The sequence below is a fragment of the Aquarana catesbeiana genome, linkage group LG05 (assembly GCF_042186555.1).
Source record: "Aquarana catesbeiana isolate 2022-GZ linkage group LG05, ASM4218655v1, whole genome shotgun sequence".
Classification (NCBI taxonomy): Eukaryota; Metazoa; Chordata; class Amphibia; order Anura; family Ranidae; genus Aquarana; species Aquarana catesbeiana.
This window is the reverse complement of record NC_133328.1, coordinates 580583336-580610741: the sequence shown is the minus strand read 5'-3', so window position 1 is coordinate 580610741 and position 27406 is coordinate 580583336.

Genomic DNA, 27406 nt, shown 5'->3' with positions numbered 1-27406 from the left:
TCGTAAATGCACATGTGATTGTGCAGGTATAAAAAAGTGGCTTACTCAAGAATGTGTGGATTATTGTCTCAACACTACAACACTTTTGGGGTGATGTAATTGCTGTTTTATGCAAAAATGGGGGTTATTTCCTAAGGGCAAATACACTTTGCACTACAAGTGCAGGTTCAGTGCAGTTGCAAGTGCACTTGTAGTGCAATGTGTTTTTGCATTTAGGAAGTACCAGCCAACAGTGTTTTTTATAAGGTTACCCAATCACGACATTTTCTGCACTCAACACATTTCTGTCAGGGTCAGCTAAAACAAACACAAGCAGTAAATGTCCACAAAGAATTTCTTTTGGTTGTTTTTTATTTGAAAAAGGTGTCACAGATTGTCTGGCATATTGATAGCCCCCCTACCCGCAAAGAACTCCAGGTAGCGTAACCGGACATCACGGGCATTCAGGGAGGGCAAGCCAGGACGGCCACTTTCAAGCGCCGTCAGTGTTGATGGATTTGGGATTCCGGCCTCAGGCCCAACTGAGCCAGCATAGTTGGCTGAATGTTTTCTTAAAAAATTATGGAGAACACAGCAGGCAAGTATTATATGGTTCAGTTTATACTCCGCCATATGGATGGGTGTCAGAAATAATCGGAACCGGCTGGCCAGGATTCCAAATGTGTTCTCCACCACTCTTCGGGCTCTGGCCAGCCGGTAATTAAAAACCCTCTGTTCCGGGGTGAGGGTCCTCATCGGGAATGGCCGCATCAGGTGGTCCCCCAGCGCAAATGCTTCATCAGCAACGAACACAAATGGGAGACCTTCAACATTGTCCTCTGGAGGTGGCAAGTCCAAGCTGCCATTCTGGAGACGCCTGTAGAACTCCGTCTGGGCGATCACTCCACCATCGGACATCCGGCCATTCTTCCCCACGTCCACATAAAAGAAGTCGTAATTAGCCGACACCACCGCCAACATCACTATACTATTAAACCCCTTGTAATTATAATAGTACGACCCTGAGTTGGGTGGTGGGACGATGTGGACGTGTTTCCCATCGATTGCCCCTCCGCAGTTAGGAAAGTCCCACCGCTGAGCAAAGTGGGAGGCCACAGTCTGCCATTCCTGTGGCGTTGAAGGAAACTGTTGAGGAGAAAACAATAAACATTACTATTTTTTCAAAGATACATGGCAAGCAGATTATACACAAACATTATGGGGCAACCTCCAGATAGCATTTACTAAGGGGAATTTAACAACAACAAAGTATAAGGTACACCTATCATATTCCCCCTCCCCCCCTCTCATGGGCCATTTATAACATTATAGGGGGGGGGGAACTCTTGGACAGGTAACCCTCTTCACTTCATTGAGAGATGAATGCCTAAATACAGGGTATTACTTGGAACAGCCCCTCCTTAGTTACACTATTGGCAGACCACTGGACAGGTAAGAAGTGTCATAATACAAAGATATAAATACACACTGTACACATTTGAGCACATTTGAACATTCTGATATTACCTATCAAGATAATAGTAGGATACAAAAACTTTAAACAGTACCATTGGAAAGTAGACAGGCAGGCCCTTGCACTACATGCTTTGGGGAATTCATCCATAAATCTGACCAGTAAAGAGGTGGGTATAGTGTGTATGGGTTTGGCAAAGTCAGCAGATAGATGATTGAGTATAGAGAATTGGGATCAGCTGACTTAGCAGTTGGGGGAGGGAGGGTTACAAAAAATTTGGGGACACCACGAAAAAAACCCTCTGGCACTCTGCCTGAATTTAAATCAAAAATAACATTTCCAAACATTTTAGGGGGTGTTTGGGGTAAAGCACTACTATGGAGCTGATAAAATACATTGTTAAGTGACTACATGAAGTGAATATAGGGCAGGAGACACCATGCTGGAGAGGTTATTGAAGGGCAAATATGTATGAAGGACATAAAATAATAATTACATAAAAATCCAGCATGCATGAGGACAAAGGGGACATTCACAGCATATTACAATCATGGTAATTAGGGAATGAGGGAAGAAATACAATATATTAGCAAACATTCAATACAATAAAATGTGATATAAAAGGATAAAAATCTTACCTTCATATACTCCTTCTGCAGGACCTGTATGATGGCAGAACAGGTCTCTGGGATAATGATCCCCAGAGCCTGGGGGGAGATGCCTGTCGAGAACTTGAGGTCCTGCAGGCTTCTCCCTGTGGCCAAAAACTGCAAGGTAGCGACCAACCTCTGCTCCGGAGTGATGGCTTGCCTCATGCAGGTATCCTGCCTGCTGATATAGGGGGTCAGTGAAGCCAACAGACGGTGAAACACGGGGTCTGTCATCCTGTGAAAGTTCCTGAAATCATCAGGATTATTCTCACGGATCTCACGGAGCAAAGGCATATGAGAGAACTGGTCACGCTGAAGCAACCAATTCTTGGTCCATGAACTCCTCCTCACCCTGTTCATGGACTGGACTTGTGTCAAGGTCAGGACCCCAACACCAAGCCCCCGCACAGCACGAACCCTACGAGGAGTACGCATACGAAACATGGCTAGAAAACGGTCGGCTGCTCAGAACGAAGTAACAGAACGCACTGAAGAACAGCAAGGCCTGTGAAGAGCGACCTGAAAACCAGTAACGAACGAACAAGAATACAATGACTACTTAAAGTCACGCGGAACTTGCTTGCACGCACTGAAGAGCAGATACAAACCCACAAGCACAAACTGAACGGCAGAAAACGATCTGAAAGCCACGAGTCTGAAAAAGCACGAATCGTCTCTCACCAAACTTTTACTAACACGAGATTAGCAAAAGGAGCCCAAAGGGTGCCGCGCTTGATTCTGAACCGGCCTTTTCTAGTCTCATTGTACGTGGTGTACGTGACCGCGTGGTTGTCGAAACAAGTTTGAGCCAACATCCGTCTGAAAAAATCCTAGGATTTTGTTGTCGGAATGTCCGAACAAAGTCCGACCATGTGTACGGGGCATTAGGGAGGGCGACAAATGGAAGACTGCGTTTAATACCAGAACAGGCCATTATGAGTACCTCGTAGTGCCATTTGGCCTTTGTAATGCTCCGGCAGTTTTCCAGGAATTTATTAACAATATCCTCCGAGATATGTTGCAGTTATGTGTGGTGGTTTATCTCGACGATATCCTCATATTTTCCAAGTCCCTAGAGAGCCACCACACAGATGTCCGTTGTGTGCTTCAGAAACTAAGAGAGAACAATCTCTATTGTAGTTTGGAGAAGTGCGAGTTCCATCGCGAACAGGTTAAATTCCTGGGCTATGTCATTTCCACTGCTGGTTTTTCGATGGACCCAGAGAAACTTTCAGCAGTCCTATAGTGACCCCGACCTGTGGAGTTAATCGTCTGCAACGTTTTCTTGGCTTTGCCAATTATTATCGGAAGTTTATTTGGGACTTCTCGTCTCTGGTCAAGCCCCTGATTGATATGACCAGAAAGGACGGTAACTCACAAAGTTGGTCTCCGGAGTCCGTTAAGGCCTTTGAGAGTCTCAAGGCTGCCTTTTTTTCTGCTCCTGTGTTGTTGGCACATCCTGATCCTACGTTACCCTTTATCCTTGAGGTTGATGCTTCTGAGACTGGAGTTGGCACCCTTCTGTCTCAACATCCTACCTCTGAGAGTGCTATGCATACTTGTGGCTACTTTTCCAAAAAATTGTCACCTCCGTAATGCATCTATGAGATTGGGGACAGAGAGCTATTAGCGATCATTTTAGCCCTGAAAGAATAGAGACATCTGCTCGAAGGTACCATTGTGCCGGTTCTCATTCTTACTGACCATAAGAATCTCACATTCTTGTCTAAGGCTAAGCGCCTCTCTGCCAGAAGGGCGGGATGGGCTCTTTTCTTGTCAAGTTTCAATTACATTGTTTCATTCTTACCTGGTACTAAGAATGTAAGGGCTGACGCTTTGTCACAACAATTTTCCTCCACTTCCAAGATGACTCCATCTTGGAAGTGGAGGAAAATTGTTGTGACAAAGCATCAGCCCTTACAGCCGTTCCTGTGATTCCTCCTGATTGTATTCTGGCCACGGTTCGCACCAGTCTCACTTCTCCTTTGGGTGACAAAATTCTTGCCACTCAGGTCCATGCTCCTCCTGAGAAACCTTGTGACAGCTGCTTTATCCCTGAGAGCCTCCATACTACCGTGCTCCAGACTTACCATTCTCCCAAGGCTGCTGGTCGCCCTGGGAAGAGTCAACTCTTTTGGACCATTTCTCAACAATTCTGGTGACCTAGTCTACGTGCTGATGTAGCTGCCCTCGTAGCAGCTTGTTCTGTGTGTGCTCAGAGTAAGACTCCACGACACCTTCCAGTGAGTCTCCTACAACCCATACCCAATGGAAAGAGGCCTTGGGCCCACCTGTCTATGGATTTCATTGTAGAGTTACCAAATTCCCAGGGCAACACAGTTATCCTTATGGTGGTTGACCGGTTCTTGAAAATTTCTCATTGTATTTCACTTAAGAAGTTGTCCACATCTAAGGAACTGGCTTCCATTTTTGCTTGGGAGATCTTTCGCTTACATGGGCTACCCAAGGTGATCATCTCGGACAGGGGTAGTCAGTTTGTGTCCCCCGAGCCTTTTGTGCACAGTTGGGAATTCAGCTTGCTTTCTCCTCTGCGTATCACCCGTAGTCTAATGGGGCCGCAGAACGAGCCAACCAGTCCTTGGAGCAGTTCCTACGTTGCTATATTTCTGACCATCATAACAACTGGTCAGATCTCTTACCTTGGGTGGAGTTTGCCTTGAATTCTGCTTCCCGATTGTTATGGCGAACTATGGTTTCCAACCTTCCATGTTGCCTGACTCATTTGTTCCGCAGAGCATTCCTGCATTACAGGAGCATTTCCATGGTCTTCATTCCACTTGGGCACAAGTCCAGGAGGCTTTGCGACATGCCAATGATAGGTACAGACTCCATGCTGATCGCAGACACCTGCCTGCACCTTCCTACCAGGTCGGGGACAGGGTCTGGCTGTCATCTCACAACCTCCGACTCCGTGTTCCCTCTCTGAAGTTGGCACCTCTGTTTATTGGGTCTTTCTGTATTCTCTGCAGGATTAACCCAGTGGCTTGCGCTTTAGACCTTCCTTCTAATATGCGTATCTCAAATGTATTCCATGTCTCCTTATTAAAACCTTTGGTCTGCAACCGCTTTACCACCTCGGTACAGGTTGAGAACCATGAGGAGTATGAAGTACAGTCCATTGTTGACTCTCGTAGGTTCAGTGGGCGCATACAGTACTAAGTGCATTGGAAAGGGTACGGTCCGGAGGAACGCTCTTGGGTCTCATCCTCAGACGTACATGCCCCTGTCCTTCTCCGTGATTTCCATAGACATTTTCTCCTCCAGCCTGGTGGTCCTCCGAGGGGGAGATGGTTCCAGATCCTGCTTGCTGTTACACTACGCTGAGTCTCTGGTTTCCTGATATCCTGGCCCATTCTGAAGTACGCTGATTCCTGGTTCCTGACATCCTGGCTTGTCTGACTATCCATTCCGGTTACCGAACTTTGGCTATGTTCTGACTACGTTTGTTCTATTTACTTTTATTATTATTAAACAAGTGTGATTTAACTGTAATTCTGTCTTGGTCTGATTGATGGTTTCTGACAAGGACATGGTTCCAGATATCCATGTCCTTAGTCTGCTTGTCTTCAGCAAATTGTTTGCTGGCTTTCTTGTGCATCATCTTTAGCAGAGGTCTTCTGGGACAACAGCCACGCAGACCAATTTGATGCAGTGCACGGCATATGGTCTGAGCACTGACAGGCTGACCCCCCACCCCTTCAACCTCTGAAGCAATGCTGGCAGCACTCATACTTATATTTCCCAAAGCTAACCTCTGGATGTGACGCTGAGCGCGTGCACTCAACTTCTTTGGTCGACCATGGCGAGGCCTGTTCTGAATGGAACCTGTCCTGTTAAATCATTGTATGGTTTTGGTCACTGTGCTGCAGCTCAGTTTCAGGGTCTTGGTAATCTTCTTATAGCCTAGGCCATCTTTATGTAGAGCAACAATTCTTTTTTTTCAGATCCTTAGAGATTTCTTTGCCATGAGGTGCCATGTTGAACTTCCAGTGACCAGTATGAGAGAGTGAGAGCGATAACACCAAGTTTAACACACCTGCTCCCCATTCACACCTGAGACCTTGTAACACAAACGAGTCACATGACACTGGGGAGGGAAAATGGCTAATTGGGCCAAATTTGGACATTTCACTTAGGTGTACTCACTTTTGTTGCCAGCAGTTTAGACATTAATGGCTGTGTGTTGAGTTATTTTGAGGGGACAGCAAATTTACACTGTTATGCAAGCTGTACACTCACTACTTTACAAAGATATAATAAAATAATTACAAAAATGTGAAGGGTGTACTCACTTTTGTGAGATACTGTGTGTGTGTGTGTGTGTATATATATATATATATACATATACATATATACACACACACACATACACAGACAAACACACTCTTATAAACAATATTGACAAAGATTTTAAAATGTATTAAAACATGGACGGTGTCAGTAGAGCAGTGCATGGTGTCAGTAGAGCAGTGGGCATCTCAGTAGGGCAGAGGTTGGTGTCAGTAGGGAAAAGTTCAGTAGTTTTTAATTAATTTATTTATTTTTGTTTCATTTTTTACTATCTTATTTATTTTATAGTCTTTTTTAGGAGCTCTGTTGGGGGGCTTTGGAGAAATATCAGCAGGGAGTATCTGCGCTGCACAGGGTGATTAGGGTGTGCCCAGGCACACTCGACACCCCCCTGCGCACACCTATATTTACATAGTTAGCCTGGCTGAAAAAAATACACAAGTCCATCTAGTTCAACCAATAAAAGGGAAAAAAGATTATACAATCTTTTATGCACAATCCTAAAGCCACAGTTGATTCAGAGGAAGGCAAAAAAAACAGCAAAACCCAATCCATTTTGGTCCAGCATGGAAAAAATATCCTTCCTGAATCCCCAAGAGGCAATCGGATATTCCCTGGATCAGCTTTACCTATAAATGTTATTATAAAGTTATATTATGTATATTTAGGAAAGAACCCAGGCATTTTTTAAAGCAAATTACTGAGCTGGACAGAACAAGTTCTTGAGGGAGTCTATTCCACATCCCAAAATCCCTTTATTCATCTTTATTCTGTCTAAATATTTCTGGACCATATACATTTTGAGCCATTGTGGATCATTTGGGGCTGTGTTAATACCATCCCCATTATTGACATGAGCTCCCCCATGCTCCTTGGTATACACATAGCTGAAGAAGGTATTTATAAAAATTGCCTTCTCTTTGTCCCCAGTCACCCACTCTAGATTATTTTGTACATGCTTAGACCTGACCATTTTACTATTACTATATTTGAACAATTTTTGGGGTTTGTCCTACTGTCTTTTGCAATCTGTTCTTTCATTTTGAATTTTTGTGGACTTGATTTCCTTTTTACATATTCTGATATATTCTTTGTAACATTTAAACAATGATAGTGTTCCTTCATTTTTATATTTAAGAGTTATTTTCTTATTATTTACAGCTTTTAATTCTACTTCTATGTGGAATACCACATATGAAAAGTTGCTCTTGTTGAAACCAGTTCTCATATACATCCAGATATAGAAATCCCAGTTTAACAGGTAATCTCCCTATGAGAATAACCCAAATACCTATAAATAGAAGTTCAGGCAAATAGACGTATGTAATGTAGAGATGTGTTTCCTAACCCCTGCTTTCTGAGAAGTGTTTTATATTTTTGCTAATTCTTTTCTGGTCTTTGGTGCTCAGTTTCACAATTCTTGTCAGTCGCTCTGTTGATAAAGAAGTTCCAGAGACTTTAGTCAGGAGTTTTGTTGCTCGGAATCTTATCCATCTTAGCTGGTCAACCCTTGATGAGTTTCTCATCAGTTGGTTGGACCAGGCTTTGAAAAGACAGGCTTCCTTACAATAGTGTACCATACCTGAGCGCTGTCTGTTGGCACAGCCTCTTGAGGACTCAACCAGGGGCCATGTAACAGGGTGACAACATAAGTGAACTATTGGGACACCTTTTCTGGAGGGTTTGATATGCCTGTCTTGCCACGATTGATGTAAGCGCTTATTTTACTCATTTTTGCACCTGGTCTCTATCCTGTCTTACGAGCCTCTTAAGAGTGTTTTTTATCACAAAACTTTTCATTAAAGTTTTTTTCGAAAGCCGATTCACACTATGTGGAAGTTTTCTTTTTAATTTTTCAATCTGAGGGCCGTATCCTCTCCGTGAAGATTGGTGATTGGATTGCTATATAGTCTCATTCTATGTGGATTGGAGGCCAGTGAGACTGGATGAGGCCGACCGGTGAGTGCTTCCACCTCTTCTCCCTTGGGTTTGGATACAGTGTTGCATCCACCATCTCCAGCTACTCCTCAAGCCTGTTTGACTCTCAGCCGTCGGCTAGTGAGTCCATCGATTCCGGTAAGGGTACTTTCACCTGTCGTTATCTACACCACAAGTCTGGTCACCATACTACACCGAAGCCAGTCCCAGATACGGGAGACCCACATAACAAGTTCTAGTGCAGGCCATATTGGCCATTTTCTTGATATATGTTCCAAAAACTTTCTATGAACTTTCACTTTAGTTTTTCACTTTTGAACATACATTTATTTTCACGTTACGATTGTAGCACTACTCACTTGAATGCATATTTTGCTTGATAATTTTATTTGAGTCGCGCATAGTGGCTTATAGTTTGTGTATTATTTGGTTGCTTTTATGCATAATTAGATATTCAACACATGGAATTATTTCACAGATACACAAGTCCTGTTATTTTATATAGGACCTCACATATATTTGGTAGAAGCTTTGTTTCATTAAACACTTTATTGTGCAAAGTCTGACCTCCAGACTTATATTTTGGTAGGTCTTGCTCAATAATGAACATTATGTTTCTTTAGTGCCACACTTTATTATATTTATGGATTCACAATTGGTCTGATTGTCGTGTCGGCTGCTTCACATACTTTGGTTGGCGCAGTATTATATTTTTTTTATATAATGTAGAGATGTATTTCCTAACCCCTGCTTGCTGAGAAGTGTTTTATGTTTTTGCAAATTCTTTTCTGGTCTTTGGTGCTCAGGCACTTTCAGTTTCACAATTCTTGTCAGTCGCTCTGTTGATAAAGAAGTTCCAGAGACTTTAGTCAGGAGATTTGTTGCTCGGAATCTTATCCGTCTTAGCTGGTCAACCCTTGATGAGTTTCTCATCAGTTGGTTGGACCAGGCTTTGAAAAGACAGGCTTCCTTACAATAGTGTACCATACCTGAGCGCTGTGTGTTGGCACAGCCTCTTGAGGACTCAACCAGGGGCCCATATAACAGGGTGACAACATAAGTGAACTATTGGGACACCTGTTCTGGAGGGGTTGAGAAGGATGTGCTGATTATTTGCCCCCCCCTCTCCCTTGCTAGAGCTGGAGCTCTGGCCCAGATGGTATCACCCTTCTGTGTAAGCAGGCTGTGCCTGGAGACCAAGTGAGCCTAATTGTGTCATATGCTAGCGTCATCATTGAAATGAAAGAACGCTAGAACCTCTTGTTTTGTGGATGCTGCTCTCCAGTTGAAGCTGTGTGATGCTCCTGGACAGTGGCGGATGGTGTACATTTTTGGGGGGGCGCAAACCCCTCTAGGTTTTTACCTGCAAACTGAGCCTCCATCGCTATCATGGCTCCCATGATACCCGGCGGCTTCTGTGTTCCAAATCTTCAGCCTCTTGATTACCTGGGAAACCCAAATGAGTCAAAAGTGGGCGAGTTTGGGGCACAGTGCTCTGCACCCCGAGCACAACGTGTTAAACAAGCCAATTAGAGCCTCAGGCTGTAATCGCGTGCTTGTTAAATGTTGACCCTCCCGGCGCCCCGCAGAGCACTGCACACACATAGAATGATTTATTTTTAAATACATAACATTTTTTAACTTTAAGATGTTGTGCTTTGAATCGATTTCCTACTGGTCAAAACTTTGGAGGGGCGGCGCCCCTGCGCCCCTTATGGACGGGCCACCACTGCTCCTGGATCTAAGACCCACTAACCATCTGATAGTGAAGGAGTACTAGTCCCCTGAGAATTTGGTTATGCCACCTCCTCCTATCCTGTGGTGTCCTACCTTTCATCAGGTTAGAATAAATTGTTAACCAGCATTCAAGTTTGCATCTACGCTTCTTTTGTCTACAGAAAAATTTAAAACAAGCTGTCTTAGTAGGGTGCCCCCCCTACAAGCCAAGGTACTTCTGTGTGTAGGCACTAAACACATGAATTTTGAGTAAACCTTAAACACCCACTTAGTGGAAACTGTTACTCTGGTGCTGCTAAAGTGTTGGATGTAATTGCTTCAAGGTGAGATCAATCTTACATGACCACCCCACCTTCTTCTCCAATAGTGTTACAGTAACATATGACTCAAAGTAGTATACCAGACTAGTCCATGAGTCTCCAAAGGTCAGCAAAGGGGAGGTACACTGAGAAACCCCACTGATGAAGCCATGCGAGTCAAATCCTAGGTTGGGAGACTTAAAATGTTTTGGATTGCTGTATGCCTTCAGACCTTCTTTAGATCTGCACTTGCAGTACCGTACGGTGTTTGTACTGCCTTATTTAATAAGCCTGATAAAGCACAGTACTGACGTTACAAATTCCTTTTCAAAATTCTCTCCCTAATTTACTTTCAGGCTTCATCAGTTTAATTATTCTCACAATAGTTTCTTCTTTGAAATAATGGGGTCAGTGCCTATAATTACTGCAGATGAGAGCCAAACCAAAACACCATTATGTGAAGATGAATCCAAACTAGCAGCGATTAGCAGAATCAGCCGGAATTCCAAAACTGACGTGAATGCTACTGAAGAGTGCTTGGAGGCACTGTACTAGCTCGCGCCTGTGAATAACATGAACATTTATGGTCTGTAGTCTTTTTAAAGTACGTCTAAACCCCTTAACCTAAATGTAATTGAATGTGTTAATGTAATTTCATAAGTTGTTTTCAGTCTTCTTATATCTGCAAGTTCAGTTAAAAGAATTACCTTGTGCTGCAGCTAGGTTAAGGCAGCTCCTGTTTTGGTTTGACCACTGTATCCCACTTGTCCACTTGTCCACTTGAGTTGTCACCCTGTTACATGAGCCCTTTGTTGAGTCCTCAAGAGGCTCGCCAACACACAGTGCTCATGTATGGTCCACTATTGTAAGGAAGCCTGTACAGAGCACTGATGGGAAGCCAACACTGGAGTGAGTACATGTAAGGGCTAAAAGGGAATGATGATATCAGCAATGCTGAGATGTAAAAAAAAAAAAAAAAAAGGGATGAAAAAAAGGTGAAAACTGAAATAGAGACACGGGCTTATGATACACAGTGCTTTATCCAACTAAATGTTTTCCACTTAGGTTTTACATGTACTTAGATACTTGTCATTGTGCTCAGCATAATGTAAATACTTTTACTAATGTGTGTTTTAAAAACCTTCATGCCGTGTCTAGTTTACTCGTGTACAGTACATGCAGAAGTCAACATTTGATTGTTACATATAGACACTGTGCTTTTTACTTGCCAGTACAGCACAATATGTGTGTTTTTAGACTGACTGAAACTATAAAGAGAATGTTTAGTGTTTTTGTGTATATACACTATATTACCAAATAGGGACGCCTGCCTTTACACGCACATGAACTTTAATGGCATCCCAGTCTAATGCCCCGTACACACGGTCGGACTTTGTTCGGACATTCCGACAACAAAATCCTAGGATTTTTTCCGACGGATGTTGGCTCAAACTTGTCTTGCATACACACGGTCACACAAAGTTGTCGGAAAATCCAATCGTTCTGAACGCGGTGATGTAAAACACGTACGTCGGGACTATAAACGGGCAGTGGCCAATAGCTTTCATCTCTTTATTTATTCTGAGCATGCGTGGCACTTTGTCCGTCGGATTTGTGTACAATCGGTATTTCCGACAACGGATTTTGTTGTCTGAAAATTTTATCTCCTGCTCTCCAACTTTGTGTCCGATGGAAAATGTCCGATGGAGCCCACACACGGTCGGAATTTCCGACAACACGCTCCGATCGGACATTTTCCATCGGAAAATCCAACCGTGTGTACGGGGCATTAGTCCGTAGGGTTCAATATTGAGTTGGCCCACCCTTTGCAGCTATAACAGCTTCAACTCATCTGGGAAGGCTGTCCACAAGGTTTAGGAGTGTGTCTATGGGAATGTTTGACCAATCTTCCAGAAGCATATTTGTGAGGTCAGGCACTGATGTGGACAAAAAGGCCTGGCTCGCAGTCTCTGCTCTAATTCAACCCAAAGGTGTTCTATGGGGTTAAGGTCAGGACTCTGTGCAGGCCAGTCAAATTCCTCCACCCCAAACTCGCTCATCCATGTCTTTATGGACCTTGCTTTGTGCACTGGTCCAAATCATTTGGTGGAGGGGGGATTATGGTGTGGGATTGTTTTTCAGGGGTTGGGCTTGGCCCCTTAGTTACAATGAAGGGAACTCTTAAGGCGTCAGCATACCAAGACATTTTGGACAATTTCATGCTCCCAAGTTTGTGGAAACAGTTTGGGGATGACCCCTTCCTGTTCCAACATGACTGCGCACCAGTGCACAAACAAGGTCCATAAACACATGGATGAGTGAGTTTGGGGTGGAGGAACTTGACTGGCCTGCACAGAGTCCTTAACCCTATAGAATAACTTTGGGATGAAATAGAGCGGAGACTGCGAGCCAGGCCTTCTCGCCCACATCAGTGCCTGATCTCACAAATACGCTTCTGGAAGAATGGTCAAACATTCCCATAGACAGACTCCTAAACCTTATGGACAGCCTTCCCAGAAGAGTTGAAGCTGTTATAGCTACAAAGGTTGGGCCAACTCAATATTGAACCCTACGGACTAAGACTGGGATGCCATTAAAGTATGCGTGCAAAGGCAGGCGTCCAAATACTTTTGGTAATATAGTGTATATACACACACATACATAAAAAAATTATATATATTAATTCAGTTGATAAATATAAATCATTGCACATTTCCATGCAGATAAAGCTCTGGGTTCATTTCCCCTTTTTCCCTTGTCTATCTGTCTAATCTGAACTGCTCTGCTGAAGTGCACTGTGACTTTAGGCAAAGCTGCACAATTTGTTTTTATCTACAAGCATCCCTTACCTGCATAGGTAGTTTTTTTGGTAAAGGTGAACTAGCTGTTTTAAGACAATGTGACCTAATGCACCCGTGCCTAATGCCCTGTACAAACGATCAGAATTTTCATCTGAAAAACCTTGGATGGCTTTTCCGACGGAATTCTGCTCAAGCTTGGCTTGCATGCATACGGTCACACAAAAGTTCTCTGAACTTTCGATCGTCAAGAACGCGGTGACGTACAACACGTACGACGGCACTAGAAATTCCGCCAGCAAAAGTCCGATGGAGCATACACACGGTCGGAATTTCCGAACCAAAAGCTCACATCGGACTTTTGCTGGCAGAATTTCCGATCGTGTGTACTGGGTATAAGCATTCTATCAGCAAACCTGGTTATTGTTACTGCAAGGGTGCAGAAGGGTGTACAGATATGCAATTAATGACTCAAAAAAGATGCATAGGAATTTTAGGAGTCTGGCAAGCGGTGCAGAAGCAGAACAGGACTGTTGCAAAAGTAAGAGAAGACAGCTTGCGGGGCTTAGTTGACACTTTTCCATTTGAGTGAAAGCTTGCTTTAAGATGGATAAAACCAACCAACTAGCTGACTGCAACATATTTGTGTGTGCTTCTGATTAGAATTTGCCCATACATCCTAATTTACAGTGTATGCGCTGGATTTATACGCATCGAATACGTCGTACTTTCTGTTACATAATGAATATCCCTCTCAAACAAAACTTAAGATGCTGACACATGAATTCTGGGAAAGAATTGTATTTAATTAGATCTGTCTTGGAACCGTGATGAGCAGTAGAGCTTTAGATTCAACATTGGGCTCCTGTCAGGCAGTATAAGGTTGCTAGGCAATTGTGGAGAAGGCTCATACATACCCAGTGCTTAATGTTGTTTGATGTGATTGTATACATGCAGTATAGTTAAATGGCCTTTTCTGGTAATTGCATGCACCAGATTTCTCAATTTATGCAGATGTATTTGACCAGGTTGAACATAGATAGTGCACTACTATCTATTGTAAAACAAATTTAAACTGAATATTTAAAACTAATAAAAGCACTTCAACAGCCTCTACTGTAATAGGAGGTAATGAGAGTGTGCAACAATTTAATTGTGCATTCATGTTTATACAATGAGGGCAGTGGGAGAAAGTGATAGAATGAAATAAAAGCATTTTAAATTGCCCGTGATTCAACCTGTAAGATTGTGGACATAGAGGAATAAAATGATTGTGGGAGCAGCTTCAGAGAGGAGGTGAGTTTTGCATCTGGAGCAACAGTTTTTTTTCTTAAAGTGGTTGTAAAGTCAGAAGGTATAAAAAAACCTTCTGTGTGCAGCAGCAGCAGCCCTCAGCACCCCCTAATACTTACCTGAGCCCCATCTCTCTCCAGCGATGTCCTAGCGTGCCTTAGGCGTCCGGGACACTCCTCCTGATTGGCTGAGACACAGCAGCAGCACCATTGGCTCCCGCTGCTGTCAATCAAAGTCAGTTAGCCAATCGGGCGAGACAGGGAGCGGGGCCGAACGGGGGCTCCGTGTCTGAATGGACACAGGGAGCTGTGACTCGGCGCAGGTGCCCCCATAGCAAGCTGCTTGCTGTGGGGGCACTCGACAGGAGGGAGGGGCCAGACATAGTGAAGAGGGACCTGAGAAGAGGATCTGGGCTCCCCTGTGCGAATTCACTGTACAGAGCAGGTAAGTATAGCATGTTTCTTATTTTCAGGGGAAAAAAATGAAACTTTACAATCACTTTAATTTAGCCCAGATTTGTGCTTTAAGAAATGTAGGCACCTCCAACCAACCTACAGCTTTCTTATGTCGCGTACACACGACGGGACTTTACGGCATACTTGGTCCGGCGGACCGGAGTCCGTCGGACAATTCGATCGTGTGTGGGCTCCAGCGGACTTTTTTTCCCCAAAAGTTCGACAGACCTAGAAATGAAACATGTTTCAAATCTTTCCGACGGACTAGAGGCCAGTCGAAAAATCCGCTCGTCTGTATGCTAGTCTGACGGACAAAAAACTGACGCTAGGGCAGCTATTGGCTACTGGCTATGAACTTCCTTGTTTTAGTCCAGTTGTACGTCATCACGTACGAATCCGTCGGACTTTGGTTGATCGTATGTAGGCAAGTCCGTTCATTCGGAAAGTCCGTCGAAAAGTCCACCGGACAAAGTCTGCCGTAAAGTCCGCTCATGTGTACGCGGCTTTACTGTGTGGAATAGTTGCTTCAATGACCATCTGTGTTTAAAGCAGTATTAAAGAGTAATTGCAGGCATTGCTTTGTTATAGATAGTTACATGTAACCATGTATATGACATACCTGGAAGCTGGAAATGACTGAAGTAGACACTGCTGGACTTCAGTGATTTCTGGCTTCTAGTAGAATTGGCCATGTATCTCATATACTGTGTCATGTGTGTTGAAGCCCATCCCCCCACAGTTAGAATCACTCCATAGGACACACTTAACCCCTTCATCGCCCCCTAGTGGTTAACCCCTTCACTGCCAGTGCCATTTACACAGTAATCAGTGCAATTTTATAGCACTGATCGCTGTATAAACGACAGTGGTCCCAAAATAGTGTCAAAAGTGTCCGATGTGTCCGCCACAATGTCGCAGTCACGATAACAATCGCAGATCGCCGCCATTACTAATAAAAAAAATAATAATAAAAATGCCATAAAACTATCCCATATTTTGTAGACGCTATAAATTTTGAGCAAACCAATCAATATACGCTTATTGCGATTTTTGTTACCAAAAATATGTAGAAGAATACATATCGGCCTAACCTGAAGAAAAAAAAATTGTTTTTTTTATATATTTTTGGAGGATATTTATTATAGCAAAAAGTAAAAAATGCCTTTTTTTTCAAAATTGTCGCTCTTTTTTTGTTTATAGCGCAAAAAATAAAAACCGCAGAGGCGATCAAATACCACCAAAAGAAAGCTCTATTTGTGGGAAAAAAAGGACGGCAATTTTGTTTGGGTACAACATCGCACGACCGCGCAATTGTCAGTTAAAGCAACGCAGTGCCGAATCGCAAAAAGTGCTCTGGTCAGGAAGGTGACAAATCCTTCCGAGGCTGAAGTGGTTAAACCTAAAACCAAAAATGCATTATAAACCATGTGTTGAGGCGCTAGCTTATACCTGTGATAACCTGTAAATGTACTGATACAATTTACAATGCAATCATAAACATTAAACCAATGTGTGCAACATAAAAATTAACAAGACTAATAACAAGTAAAAATCCACTTTTGGTGTATTTCTAAACAAAAAAATCTTCTATTTCGCCATCTCCCCTTCACTGCATGCAAATCTAGTGAGACGTGCTCTTCACACTCAATAGTGCTCCACATTGCTATGTGCTCCACCACCTATTATATGGGGGGGCCACTCACCAGATATCTGTCGCATTACAATCCTTGCCGTTCACTTCTGGAAGCCGGCGTGCATTCCAACTGAGCGTCAGCAAGACCTGTAAGTTCTGACCCAGTGCTATTTTCTATTCTGGGACTTCCCTATTCCCTATATTGATGGATATGAGAGGAGAGGAGGCGGATACCAAGCACATATCATTTACAGGATTGTAATCATCTAAGCTAAGTGGTTCTGGTGGCCCAAAGATATCTGGTGAGTGGCCCCTCATATAATAGGTGGTGGAGCACATAGCAATGTGAAGCACTATTGAGTGTGAAGAGAATGTCTTACTAGATTTGCACGTGGTGAAGGAGAGATGGCGAAATAGAAGATTTTTTGTTTAGAAATACAATTAGAAAATAGGGGGAAGACAATGCTTCCACTAAGAGAATGGGATCTTTAATGGAGACATCAACATCTGTTACCAAGGTAGACACGCAATTGATGAAATTTTGTTTAAGAAAGTATTACATTTATTTTCGTATAATAGCATAAAAAATCACATAATTAACATTGTACATAAACCATAGGTGATACTGGATACACGAAACTGCAAGATGCTTTGATATGCAGAAGGGCCGACATGTTTCGCAGATTCCTGCTTCTTCAAAGGCACCGCATGCATCTACAATTTCATCTGGATTACATAAAACATATCATTAATAACTTAATTTGAGAATCATAGATGGTGATCACTTAGTTGCTAAACGTGCGTGCTTACCCAATTTGGGTCTACAGATGCTTATACAGAGAATCGTGGCATGATACCATGGTCAGGACTCGGCCGCTAAGGCCAGCCAACTACAGCAGCTACCCAGTGAAGGCCAGATCCGCCAGGGTTGGATAGTGGGGGTATCGAATTGCGTAATTGCCAGGATATCGGATAGTACCAATAATCTGAGGATTTAAGTTTATAGGATATTGCCTTTATGCGATTTACATAAACTAGTAAGTGGTTAACATAAGCAAAAAGATAAGGAAACAACATATGATAAGATATGTGCTCCACTCAGATACTTATGAAATGGAACATGTTGTTCAGTATTTAAAAAAAAGGGAAAACCATAAATAGCCCAAAGCGAGCCACACTAAATAGAAGGACCTGGCAAGTCTATACATAATATAAAGCGTGTAATAATGGGAGAAGGAAAAGGGGACTGAGAGGTCTGTTTTAGATGGGTGTATCTTACATATACATACCATAATAGTCAACATAGTAATTAGGTAGGAGCTGCAGCCCAGATAATTAGGAAAGGAGGAAGGGGTAGATAATGTTGTATAGCTGCAGTCACATGTGAAACAGCAAAGATGTCAAGTATCTGATACAAATATTGCCCATATTGATCAATTAACTGCAGGTATACAGTTCCCTCATGCCCAATAACTAAGGTACTAAAGTCCCAGCCGGGGGGGGGGAGACAAGCTGAACAATGTGTTCGCTATGGTATGTTCACTATGACTACAAGCCATATCAAGCTGACAGCAAACAATATAAAAAGATGAAAGGGGGGAGAGGGTTTTTCTTACCTGTTTAACGCCATCAATATTCATGAGTCCCGGTGGGTGTAGGATTGTCCACCATGCAGTACACTAGGTAACTAGTTAAGGCATGTGACGGCAAGAACGCCTTCGCCGCCATCTTAAATATGCACGATCCCACCGGAAGCAAAGGGTCAAAGCATGACCCCTGACTTCACTTCTGGTGCGGGGGCCCCTGAGTATACGCCTGCGCTGTAAGACCGAGGATACTGCCACTAATGCGCAGGTGCCCATGATCGCACGCAATAAGCGTGCGAAGGGGATGAGGGAGGGAGAAAGCAGATGTCCCTACCCTCCGCCAGGGGCACCCGAATACCTCCACTAAATACCAACAGTCATAGGAGGCTAATAAGCCGCGTCCGGAGCACAGAACGCCGCGCCGTCCAGCACAGCATCCAAAGTCCCAAATATAAATGGGTAATTAATATGGTATAAACATTAATTTTGTCATATAGAAATGTACAAAAAATGTCTTAAAAGCACAAGAACATACATATATAGGTAAACACATGCTACCTTGAGTGTAAAATACAAAGTGTCAAACCAGAAAAACAGCAATCAACACAATAGGGGAAAGGGAGGGGGAGGTAAAAACTGGGGAAGGCGAGGGGGAATGATAAGGGAGTTGGTAAGCAATAATGAAATAATCAAAAGATAATAATGATCAAAATTGACTGATCAAATACAGTACATATACCAATGAGCCATGAGAGAAATGAAAACATCAATAATCAAATTAGATCAGGTTCAGAATGTGGGTATTGGTTATGTATCAGTAGTTGTGTGGTACAGTAAGTGTTTCCCACAGGGTAAACATACTTGGAACCTGACCTATAAAAATATTTTTGACACTGAGAGGGGCAAAGTTGTAGCTAGAGAAGAGAATCTGTATAAAGGTTTTAAAGTTCAGGACTTCAGGGCCCTAAAAATACTTATTCAATTACTAGATGAAAATGAAGGTTCAGAGGACTCAGCCGATCCCCTGTTGGATGAGGAGGATGTTGATACACCTGTATCCCCTGAACCTTGTAAATTTAAGGCCAAGTCTCAAAAATTTCCAAATCTGCAGACCTCCACGGCTGCCTGGTCATTTCTCAAGCAAACTAAGAAAAAAATCGAAAATTTTTCATTCCCACGACAAATTGAGGACAATTTATCACAAGCCCAACATTCAGCCCTTAATAACATTATCCAAAACGACCAAATTGTAGTGAAACCATCTGACAAGGGTGGAAATGTGGTTGTAATGGATAGAGGTAAATACATTGAGATGTGCAATAACATCTTAAGTAACCAGGAATGGTATCAACCAGCTCCTGGTGAAAAACTTATTGAAGCTAGATCCCAATACAAATCTATTATTATTCAGGCACATCAGCGGGCCCTTAACAATGACTTACTGGAGTACCTTGACATTAAATATAGTGTCAGGTATTGGAAGCCACACAGAGACTGCCAGTAAATATGTTGACAGCCATTTGCGCCCACATGTAATGGCACTACCCTCATACTTGAAGGATACATTAGAACTTCTAAAAGTAATTGAGGGAATTGAGGGACTTACAGTTCCTCCAGGGACCATCCTAGCAGCAATAGACATTGAGGCTTTATACTCCAGCATTCCTCACAAAAAAGGTGTGGAAGTTGTCTCTGGCTTCCTCAGAGAACAAGACACAAACAACTGGAAGTTGTGTCAGTTTTATACCACACTATTGGAACATATCCTTACTACCAATATTTTCTTGTTTAACGGCTCCACCTACCTCCAGGTACAGGGGGTAGCGATGGGGACATCGTGTGCCCCATCGTACGGAACCAACCTGTACCTGGGGGGGGGTGGGAGCGAGCCCTGTTTTCAGATGACGGCGCCACGATATATCTCTGCCACATTCTATTGTGGTGGAGGTGTATCGATAACATACTGCTTGTCTGGACAGGTTCTGCCCAAGAACTTTCTGAGTTTATGGTATATATATCCCAGAATCAGTTTAACCTTAAATTCACGATTCGGTCAGATACTAAGAGTATTCCCGTTTTAGACTTGCATCTCTTTTTGAACAATGATGGATCTATACACAGCAATCTGTATAGGAAAGAAACAGCGGGCAACACAATCCTGCACTATTCTAGTGCCCACCCTCGCTCCCTGGTACAAAGTATACCATTCAGCCAGTATTTAAGACTGCGCCGTAACTGTGCCAGGGAGGAGGACTTCGACCAGGAGGCTAAAGCACTATATGCATAAAAGTCCTCAAAAAAGCCTATCAAAGGGCTAAAGTGAATACACGTGAGTCATTAATTTTTAAAATAAAGACGCGTGAGACTAAACTTATGTTTTGATTATTTCATTATTGCTTACCAACTCCCTTATCATTCCCCCTCGCCTTCCCCAGTTTTTACCTCCCCCTCCCTTTCCCCTATTGTGTTGATTGCTGTTCTTCTGGTTTGACACTTTATATTTTACACTCAAAGTAGCACGTGTTTACCTATATATGTATGTTCTTGTGCTTTTAAGACGTTTTTTGTACATTTCTATATGACAAAATTAATGTTTATACCATATTAATTGCCCATTTATATTTGGGACTTTGGAAGCTGTGCTGCGTTCCGTGCTCCGGGCGCAGCATATTAGCCTCCTATGACTGTTGGTATTTAATGGTGGTATTTGGGTGCCCCTGGTGGAGGGTAGGGACATCTACTTTCTCCCTCATCCCCTTCGCACGCTTATTGCGTGCGATCATGGGCGCCTGCGCATTAGTGGCCGTGTCCTCGGTCTTACGACACAGGCATATACTCAGGGGCCCCCACACTGGAAGTGAAGTCAGGGGTCATGTTTTGTCCCTTTGCTTCCGGTGGGATCGCGCATATTTAAGATGGCGGCGATGGCGTTCTTGCCGTCACATGCCTTAGGTTGTTACCTAGTGTACTGCATGGTGTACTGCATGGTGGATAACTCGTGAATATTGACGGCATTAAACAGGTAATAAAAACCCTCTCCCCCCTTTCATCTTTTTATATTGTTTGCTGTCAGCTTGATATGGCTTGTAGTCATAGTGAACATACCATAGCAAACACATTGTTCAGCTTGTCTCCATTTTTCCCATCCCCTCCCTCCGCCCCGGCTGGGACTTTAGTACCTTAGTTATTGGGCATGAGGGAACTGTATACCTGCAGTTAATTGATCAATATGGGCAATATTTGTATCAGATACTTGACATCTTTGCTGTTTCACATGTGACTGCAGCTATACAACATTATCTACCCCTTCCTCCTTTCCTAATTATCTGGGCTGCAGCTCCTACCTAATTACTATGTTGACTATTATGGTATGTATATGTAAGATACACCCATCTAAAACAGACCTTTCAGTCCCCTTTTCCTTCTCCCATTATTACATGCTTTATATTATGTATAGACTTGCCAGGTCCTTCTATTTAGTGTGGCTCGCTTTGGGCTATTTATGGTTTTCCCTTCTTTTTAAATACTGACCAACACGTTCCATTTCATAAGTATCTGAGTGTGGAGCACATATCTTATCATATGTTGTTTCCTTATCTTTTTGCTTATGTTAACCACTTACTAGTTTATGTGAATCGCATAAAGGCAATATCCTATAAACTTAAATCCTCAGATTATTGGTATTATCCGATATCCTGGCAATTACGCGATTCGATACCCCCACTATCCAAACCCTGGCGGATCTGGCCTTCACCGGGTAGCTGCTGTAGTTGGCTGGCCTTTTTCGGCCGAGTCCTGACCATGGTATCATGCCACGATTCTCCGTATAAGCATCTGTAGTCCCAAATTGGGTAAGCGCGCACGTTTAAGCAACTAAGTGATCACCATCTATGATTCTCAAATTAAGTTATTAATGATATGTTTTATGTAATCCAGATGAAATTGTAGATGCATGCGGTGCCTTTGAAGAAGTAGGAATCTGCGAAACATGTCGGCCCTTCTGCATATCCAAGCATCTTGCAATTTTGTGTATCCAGTATCAACTATGGTTTATGTACAATGTTAATTATGTGATTTTTTTTTATGCTAGTATGCGATAATAAATTTAATACTTTCTTAAACAAAATTTCATCAATTGCATGTCTACCTTGGTAACAGACGTTGATGTCTCCATTAAAGATCCCATTCTCTTAGTGGAAGCATTGTCTTCCTCCTATTTTTTTATTTTATTCATTACCAGGGATTTGGAGACATGTATCTGTTTCTGGAAACAGTCCATTAACACTTTCTCCTATTTGTTTAGAAATACATCATAAGTGGACTTTCACTTGTTACACATCTTTTTTTATGTTGCACAAATTGGTTTAACGTTTATGATTGCATTGTAATCTGTATAAGTACCTTTACAAGTTATCATAGGAATAAACTAGAGCCTCAACACATGGTTTATTTTCAACTTTTGGGGTAGTACCAAAATTATGGCAGCAACTTATTAATAGCAGTAGTTGCATTTGAATCCAGGGGGCGCCAGTTTTCATATACTACAAAAATATATTATATTGAAGCCTATGTATGGCCAATTAAAATAATGTCCCATAATAACATAAATACAAAGGATTAACCAGGCTTAATTTAAGGTGAAGACTTATTTATATAGAAAATAATTATGGGCTTCAAATAGTAGGAGCCCTCCAAAGATTTTGAACATGAGTACTGTAATTGTTTTCACGTGCCATTCTTCTTTGGCAGTGTCTGGGGATCTGTGTCTGGCAGCACAAATATTTACTTTATATCTTGTCCTTCATGTTGGGAAGCCAGAAAACAAAAAGACCAATGCGGGCAATGGCAATACTGTCTCATTAAAGAGTTTTAAACGGTGGATATATATGAGAAAGAGATACGTTTGAAGTAAACTAACAAATATGTGCTAATTTTAAAAAAAAATTGTGGCATATTTATAATGTATTCATCATGCATTTGCAGTACATTCCCTGGGAACATTTATCCTGTTTATAAACCGCGCTCAACACAATTACAAAGTTACCTTAGAAATTTTTTTAATTAGTCTTCTAAACAGTCTTGCTCTCCTTTACCTTTTGTTGTAATAATGGGAATATATATATTGGTTTTGTAAATATTTAACTATATTTAATGTTTAATACTACATTAAAAAAATGAAGCCAGGTTAATAAAAAATCGTGAATATTACAAATGCATTATTGCTAGCACACGAATGTTCAGCACTTAAAAAAATCACTAAACATTTGCATACAAAGAATATTATATTTGTAATATTCACTATTCCCCTTTTATCTGTCTAAAAATGTATATTTGCGACTAAATAGTACTAAATTTAAATAAATATATATATATATATATATATATATATATATATATATATATATATATATATATATATACACACACACAACAAATAATATACAGTATATTCCCATTAACACAATAATGAGTAAGTATTGGAGAGCAAAAATGTTTAAATATAAAATGTTTATCAAAAGTCCCATCAAAAACTACATTAACCACTTGCCGACCAGCTCCTGTACATATACAGCGGCAGAATGGCTCTCCTGCGCAAATCTCCTTATATGTGCGGTGGCTCCTTTAAGAGCCATAGCATGCGTGCGTGCGTGCGCGCGCCGCTGCATGCCGGGGGACCCGATATGCGTGGCAAGAGGGCGCGATCCCTGCCGGCCATCTGCAATCAGGGGAACGAGAGCCAGAACAGGGATTTGTGTATGTAAACACACAAATCCTCGTTCTGACAGGGGAGCAGAGACAGATCTGCTTTTTGCAGTAATTGCGAACATCGATAGGTCTCTTCCCCCAGTCAGTCCCATCCTTCCACAGTTAGAAACACTAATTAGAGAACACATTTAACCCCTTGATCGCCCCCTAGTTTTAACCCCTTCCCTGCCAGTGATATTTACACAGTAATCAGTGCATTTTTATAGCACTGATCATGGTATAAATGTCATTGGTCCCAAAAATGTGTCAAAAGTGTCTGATCTGTCCGCTGCAATTTCACAGTCCCACTAAAAATCGCAGATCACTGCTATTACTAGTAAAAAAAAAAAAAATCATAAAAATGCCATAAATCTATTCCCTATTTTGTAGATGCTATAACTTTTGTGCAAACCAATCAATATACGCCTATTGGGATTTTTTTTTTTTTTACCAAAAATATGCAGAAGAATATATATCGGTCTAAACTGATGAAGAAATTTGTTTTTTTAAATGTTTTTTTTGGATATTTATTATAGCAAAAAGTAAAAAAAAAAAAATGTTTTTTTTTCTCAAAATGGTCCCACTTTTTTGTTTATATCGCAAAAGATAAGAAATGCAGAGATTAGCAAATACCACCAAAAGAAAGCTCTATTTGTGTGAAAAAAAGGACATCAATTTTGTTTGTTTTTGATGTGTTGCAAAAAATGGCCTGGTCATTAAGGGAGATAATCCTTCCGAAGCTGAAGTGGTTAAGGGAACTTAAAGTATTAGTGATGGGTATGTGAAAAAGATAAGTCTGTAGTTAACAAAGAAATGTGTGTTAATGTTAAAAAATGTAGCATATTAATAATACATTCAGTATGCGTTTGCTGTGTGTTCACTGAACACATTACCCTGTTTATAAATTGCTTTTAATTTGGAAACAGTTTTCTCATGCTTTGTACCAGCAAAATAATTTAATGACTTTAGAAAATAATAACATTTGCATTTGTACTAGTTTTCATAAAAAAAAAAGGCATGTGGTCATCACAATGATATATGGCCTCTTAAGGCCTATTAAAGCATTTATCCAATGTGGGCAATTTGATAAATGACCCCACATTTTGTTGTGATTAACCCTTTGGGAGTATGTCACAAAAAATGAAATTTTTGTTGCAAAGGTTCCCTAAAAGCTGGCTTGTTTCTTTGAACAGATTTTGGGTAAAATCAGTGAGCTAATCACACAAGCAGGAAATAACATTTCTGGGGTCATATACCACTGTGTGTGTCTCCAAGTTGCCATGTTGCATTAAATTTTACTGAAAAATTAAGGTCATTTTTAATAAAATGTTATTATAATATGGCTTGTGTTTAGGAACTGTCCAATATGGATCCCTGTCTCATTTTTTTAAAGAGATTGATAAGTGTGTGGGCTCCTTCACTAGGAGTGGAGCGGTCCCCAGGTTGGCACGATCCACCCTGTGGCTGCCGACTCCTCTTGGGGGACTGGCCCTTCCCAATTTTCAAATATATTACTAGGCCGTGATGCTGGTGACAGTTCAGTGGTGGTTTACAGGCTCCAGATCTAATGCTGCAACCTCTTTGGAGGCAGTCTGTCTGGGCTCGTTGGCTGACCTCTGTAACTTCACCTATAGGGGCCCAGGGGCGTATGCTGCAATTCCGGGGCCTACACAAGTGACGTGGAGGGTATGGGTAGTAGCTAGGCGACGCTATGGGGGAACCCCAATCTACCACACTCCCACACCATTCCGCACCCCCACATATGGGCCAGATATGATATTACAACCTTGGGCCATGTTATGCCCCAGGATGTGTTGATATCACTCTTATGCCCCATACACACGGTCAGATTTTCCTACAGAAAATGTTCGATGGGAGCTTGTTGTCGGAAATTACGACCTTGTGTAGGCTCCATCGGACATTTTCCATCGGAATTTCCGTCACACTAAATTTGAGAGGAAGAGGGGGAAAAAAAGGGTTGAAAACAACCCTGGGACTTTTAAGGTGCTTATATTTCAATATAAATATGGTAGGGAAACATTTACAACTTATCCATAAAAAAAATATCATTTTTATTAATTACAATTAAAACAAATTACATAACATAGTTTTTCTTAAAACAGTGTGTATATCTCAATATCCACATCTAGTAGTGGGCAGACAGTGGGAAAGATACCACTTGATTAAATACCACTCAACATGTTTCGCTCATTTGGAGCTTCCTCAGGAGTTTTGGGATAGATTGTGGTATACTATAAATAATAATGAGAACATGGATGAGATATATTGCTGACAGCACCACTTCATACATTTAATCTGCTTGATTTATCCTATTTGCCCTGTTTATTGTCCCTTTTCCAAGATGGCTCTTCAGGCTTCTGCTGCCTCATAGACGCGCTATGCATATTCTTCCATTTGGCGCATGCGCATTGTTAGCTGTTGACGCGGTCAGAGTCACGCTACGATGCCGCCACTCTCCTTGTTCACTCACCTCCTGGGCTTCCTCATTACTTGTCTGCATCCCGGCGGTGACGTCAGACGCCGCCAGGATGGAAGGACTATAAGAATGCGGTTATACACCGCAACCCTCTGTCGTAGGCTCTCCACCTAGGGGAGAGGTTGTGTCTCTCCCAACTCTATGCCTGTCTGATTCATCTTAATAGGTAAGTGTCCCATATGCAGCTTTGTCTGATTCTCACAGAGGCTGTATGTAGGGATCTCTTTTGATTAGTTTCTTTTGTTTGCTTTATAGAAGCACCTTTATATATCCTCCTCCTGGAATACCATTTATGACCCCTAGAGTGCCGACCACGGTTTTCCATAATATACTGACTCACTACTGCCTTCCAAACTTGCAGTGAGGTGGTTCTACCTCCAGCAAAAGATTTTTGATTCTATTGAAGGTAACTTCTATATTAATATTAATAGAATGGTCAGTCTGGATGCCCTCTTTAATATAAACTTTTAATATATCCCAGTCTATCCCTCACACTTTCTTTTTCCTTTCCATCAAGGATACATAAATTCTATATCCTTCTGTGGCCAATAAAGACAGGAACTTTTGATGTGAGAGACCTAGTTGATGTTTCTGTATCTCTGATGCTACTTATCGGCAATTTTTATCAAATACAATTTGCCTTCAATTTGCGGCAGCCTGGTAAGATCACAAACATTGATGTACTATTTCCTTGATTGTTATTTATTTTTTTTCAGCTGTTTTCAGTTCATGTATGAATTATTATCCATATACATATTTATATATTTTCATTGTAAAATGCTAATTCTACCATGTAACTATGTAACAATATATCTCATCCATGTTGTCTTTATTATTTATAGTATACCACAATCTATGCCAAAACTCCTGAGGAACAGAAACCTGTTGAGTGGTATTTAATCAAGTGATATCTTTCCCACTGTCTGCCCACTACTAGATGTGGATATTGAGATATACACACTGTTTTAAGAAAAACTATGTTATGTAATTTGTTTTAATTGTAATTTAAAA